Raw genomic sequence first — 5,803 nt, 5'->3', positions numbered from 1 at the left:
TCATGAAAATTGATTCTTGAAGCAAGAAAAAGCAGTGAAAAAGCAAAAGCTTGCGAAAAAAATGGCAAAAAAAATTAGAAAGAAAAAGAAAAAGCAAGCAGAAAAAGTCAATAGCCCTTAAAACCAAAATGCAAGGGTAAAAAGGATCCAAGACTTTGAGCATCAATGGAGGAGGGCCCAATGAAATAAAATCCAAGCCTAAGCGGCTAAATCAAGCTGTCCCTAACCATGTGCTTGTGGCATGCAGGTCCAAGTGAAAACAAAAAGAGTGTGCTTAAGAACTCTGGACACCTCTAACTGGGGACTTTAGCAAAGCTGAGTCACAATCTGAAAAGGTTCACCCAGCTATGAGTCTGTGGCATTTATGTATCTGGTGGTAATACTGGAAAACAAAGTGCTTAGGGCCACGACCAAGACTCATAAATGTAGATGTGTTCAAGAATCAACATACTTAACTAGGAGAATCAATAACACTATCTGAAATTCTAAGTTTCTATAGATGCCAATCATTCTAAACTTCAAAGTGACATGCCAAAACTGTTCAGAGGCAAAAAAGCTACAAGTCTCGCTCATCTAATTAGGACTAATATTCATTGATATTCTAGAATTTATAGTATATTCTCTTCTTTTTATCCTAATTGATTTTCAGTTGCTTGGAGACAAGCAACAATTTAAGTTTGGTGTTTGATGAGCGGATAATTTATACGCTTTTTGGCATTGTTTTTAGATAGTTTTTAGTATAATCCAGCTATTTTTAGGGATTCTTTCATTAGTTTTTATGCTAAATTCACATTTCTGGACTTTACTATGAGTTTGTATATTTTTCTGTGATTTCAGATATTTTCTGGCTGAAATTGAGGGACCTGAGCAAAACTCTGACAAGAAGGCTAACAAAGGACTGCTGATGCTGTTGGATTCTGACCTCCCTACACTCGAAATAGATTTTCTGGAGCTACAGAATTCCAAATGGCGCGCTCTCAACGGCGTTGGAAAGTAGACATCCACAGGTTTCCAGCAATATATAATAGTCCATACTTTATTCCTGATTAGACGACGTAAACCGGTGCTCAACGCCAGTTTCATGCTGCATTCTGGAGTCAAACGCCAGAAACACGTCACGAAGCAGAGTTGAACGCCAAAAACACATTACAACTTGGCGTTCAACTCTAAAAGAAGCCTCTACACGTGTAAAGCTCAAGCTCAGCCCAAGCACACACCAAGTGGGCCCCGGAAGTGGATTTTTGCATCAATTACTTACTTCTGTAAACCCTAGTAGCTAGTCTAGCACAAATAGGACATTTTATTATTGTATTAGACATCCTGGATCCTGGATTGTATTTTTGATCCTGTGATCACGTTTTGGAGGCTGGCCATTCGGCCATGCCTGAACCTTCATCACTTATGTATTTTCAACGGTGGAGTTTCTACACACCATAGATTAAGGGTGTGGAGCTCTGCTGTACCTCAAGTTTTAATGCAATTACTACTAATTTTTATTCAAATTCAATCTTATTTCTGTTCTAAGATACTACTTGTACTTCAATCTGATGGATGTGATGATCCGTGACACTCATCATCATCCGTCCCTATGAATGTGTGCCTGACAACTACTTCCGTTCTAAAAGCGAAAGCTAGAGTGTGTATCTCTTGGATTCCTGATGCACGACGCATGGTTGCCCTCGCCTGACAACCGAGCCTTCCATTCCATGAGATCAGAGTCTTCATGGTATAAGCTAGAATTGATGGAGGCATTCATGAGAATCCGGAAAGTCTAAACCTTGTCTGTGGTATTCTGAGTAGGATTCCGGGATTGAATGACTGTGACGAGCTTCAAACTCGCGATTGTTGGGTGTGATGACAAATGTAATAGAATCAAGGGATTCTATTCCGACATGATCGAGAACCGACAGATGATTAGCCATGCCGTGACAGAGGATTTGGACCTTTTTCACTGAGAGGATGGGATGTAGCCATTGACAACGGTGATGCCCTACATACAGCTTGCCTTGGAAAGGAATAAGAAGGATTGGATGAAGGCAGTAGGAAAGCAAAGATTCAGAAGGAGCACAGCATCTTCATACGCCTTTCTGAAATTTCCATCGATGATCTACATAAGTATTTCTATCTTTATTTTCTGTTTATTTATTATTATTATTTGAAAACTCCATAACCATTTATTATCCACCTGACTGAGATTTACAAGATGACCATAGCTTGCTTCATACCAATAATCTCCGTGGGATCGACCCTTACTCACGTAAGGTTTATTACTTAGACGACCCAGTGCACTTGCTGGTTAGTTGTGCGAGGTTGTGAAGAAAGTGCTGAGTTAGTAAATGCGCACACCAAGTTGAATGCCATTATAACAGATCACAATTTCGTGCACCATCTACCCACCTCAGAGAATCATAGGGCTGAAGACAGAAGTGCAAACATTCACTCAAATGGATGGAGAATCACTTTATGATGCATGGGAAAGATACAAAGCTCTGATTAGGAAATGTCCATCCGAGATGTTTAGTGAATGGGATATACTTCAGAATTTCTATTAGGGATTGACTTTAAAAGCTCAAGAGTCTTTAGATTACTCTGCAGGAGGTTCATTACAACTAATGAAGACATCGGAGGAAGCCCAGAATCTCAGATATTGTGACCAACAATCAATACTTATATGCTCATCAGAGGCGACGCCAACCAGTACAAAAGAGGGGTGTGTTGGAGCTAGAAGGAGTGGACACTATCTTGGCACAGAACAAGTTTAATGGAGTTGATGACAAAGAGAATTGATGGACTCCAAGTGGTTGCAGTTAACATAACAAGCCAACCCTTAAATGGATAGAGCCAAGGTAAAGAAGCCCTTGAGAAAAGCAGCTATGAACAGTAACTAGAACAAGTCCAATATATGCATAACACCTCAAGCACTTCTCAGAATGAATTTCATGGAGATACATATAATCCATCATGGAAGAATCACCCCAACTTGAGGTGGGGTGACAATCAGAATTCATCGCAAAAAAATCACAATTCCAACAACTCACGCAACACAAACAATCAACCTCATTCAAACAATAACACTAACCATTACAGAAAATCACAAAATCCATATCATCAACCCAATAACTCACAGACTCACCAAAATAATTTCTTCACACCCCCTTTCAATTCCCAGAACAATCACTTCATCAACCCAAATAACTTCCAGCAACAACCATCATATCCTAATATACTATCCATTGACCATCATGAAACTAGAATCTCAGCTCTTGAGGCAATATTATAAGCACTTGCTCAAACCACATAGGGTCTAGCAAAAGGGCAAGAGAGTTTAATTAAAAGTAAAGAGAGACAAGAGGTCACCATGAGAAACCTAGAAAGACAAGTAGGGCAACTGGCCAGACAAGCTGAAAGACCAACCAATGTTTTACCAAGTAATACCATTCCAAATCCCAAAGAAGAATGTAAAGCAATTCAACTCAGGAGTGGAAAAGCTTTAGAAAATAACAAAGGTACTGGCCAGAAGCATGTAGAGGAAGACAAACAGGACCAGGAGAAGCTCAACAAGAAGGAGGAAGAACCACAAGCCTCAAAGAAGGGAAAACAAGTCATGGAGGAGCATCCACAAGAAAAAGAAGAAGGATGTGAAGCCTTACACTCCTCCTCTTCCATATCCTCAAAGGTTCAAAAGGGAGCTTAAGGATCAACAATTTCCAAAGTTCCTAGAGGTTTTCAAGAAGCTGGAAATAAACATCCCACTTGTCGAAGCATTGGAGCAGATGCCTCTATGTAAAATTCCTCAAGGAGCTCATCAACAAGAAGAGAAGCTGGAATAAAAAGAAAATAGTGATCTTGACCTAAGAGTGCAATGTAGTGATTCAAAAAGGCCTGCCACCAAAACTTAAAGATCCTGGAAGTTTCTTTCTATCATGCACCATTGGCAACATGCCAGTTAGTAAGGCCTTGTTTGACTTAGGCTCAAGCATCAATTTGATGCCACTCTCTATGATGAGAAGGTTGTCTATTGAAGAGATGAAGCCTACAAGAATGTCCTTGCAGCTAGCCGATAGGTCACTTATCAGACCCAGTAGAGTGGTGGAGAATCTCCTAGTTAAGGTGGAAAAGAATATATTTCCAGCAGACTTTGTGATCCTAGATTTAGATGAAGAAGGAAATGATTCCATCATATTGGGAAGATCCTTTCTAGCCACAACAAGGGCTATCATTGACGTGAAAAAAGGGGAAATGACATTGAGAGCACATGATGAGCAAATTACTCTGAATGTCTTTAGGGGGATGCAACATCATGCTGAAAATAAAGGTTGCATGAGGATTGACGAAGAAGACTTAAACTGGAAGGAAAAGCCCAAGGAGGCACTCATCAATTTATCCTTGGTACAAAAGAAAGACATTGAAGAAAAGCAAGAGAATCATGAGGATGAGGAAGCTGAGGAAAGATTACAAAATGAAGGAACAAGTTTGGTCACAAGGAAGAAGGCCCCTGACATAAAACCTGATGCCAAGAAGGAAGAGTCACCAAGGAAAGGAAAGAAGAATAGGAAAAAGGGCCCGACAGGGTGGAAGAACAAGAAAATCCAAAATAAAGGGTTCTCAGAGGAAAATAAGGTGAAGCTAATCTACCAACAGTGGGATATGTCTCCACAATCTGATGGTTATTACACTCTGAGCAAACTACTCTCGTTGGAGCATATAGAGATTGTTCATCAAAGCATAGGAAGAAGGCTCACAGTAAGAGGAGACAAGCTGAGGCATTATGATCATCAACCACCCTGACAAAGAATTCATGTCAAGCTAGTGACATTAAAATAGTGCTCCATAGGAGGCAGCCCATGATCTAATATTCCTGCTTTTATTTTTATATCAATAATTAATGGTTTTTCTAATCTCAATTTGAGCTTTCATGGGTAGGTTTGATTACTGCATACACTATTTTAAAGCATATGTCTAATTCCTAAGTTTGGTGTGCCTCAAGGCACTCTAAAATGGCCTTTCAAACATGATGATAATATAACCATCTTAGGATATAGATTCATTCATTTTATTGAAGTATATAGCCAAACATAAAGTTTGGTGTTCTACATGTGCTATAAGTTTCAAGAAAGTCACATTTGCTCTAAGACTCAAATTCAGGAAAAGATAAACCATGTCTTGCATCATTTTGTGATTCTGTTTTGCTAAAAGTAGAAAATAAGATGTTCCTTGAAATGGATAAACTAACCGTGGCAAAAGCTAAAATTTCACATGAATTACTCGATGTAAAACAAGTTTGGTGTCTACCAAAGCTAGGTGTACTCACATATGGCACGGCTAGTTATTCATGAATAAGGAACATGTTACCAAGATTCTCTTTTGTTCTTTTATCTAGTTATTAAATTCTATGACCACCACCTTTCAAAAATCAGATTTTGTTGCTTATTGATGCTTGGTTTAAAATGGATAGGTATGAAGAAGATGGAGGCAAGGACAAAACCAGATAATATACGGTTGTCACAAGGAAAAAGTTGAGTCACATGTGCCTCAAAATTGATCTTTGGGAAGAAAAAATCTGTAAGACTCATCACCTAGAAAACCGAACCCATGTGCACAATGAAGAGGTGATCCTTGTCCTTATTCAACCCCACATGCACACCGTATATTACCTTGCTCTCAACAACATCTTCACCTTTCATTTCAATATGACTGTACCACCAACTCCTTGTTTGACTTTAATAATTCGTGCCCTTGTTAAAAATTGGCCAAAAATGCTTCCTATGCTCACACACTTATACCTTATTCACATACTCTTTCC

The sequence above is a fragment of the Arachis duranensis genome, chromosome 2 (assembly GCF_000817695.3).
Source record: "Arachis duranensis cultivar V14167 chromosome 2, aradu.V14167.gnm2.J7QH, whole genome shotgun sequence".
In the NCBI taxonomy this organism is placed as follows: domain Eukaryota; kingdom Viridiplantae; phylum Streptophyta; class Magnoliopsida; order Fabales; family Fabaceae; genus Arachis; species Arachis duranensis.
This window is presented reverse-complemented; position numbering follows the sequence as displayed.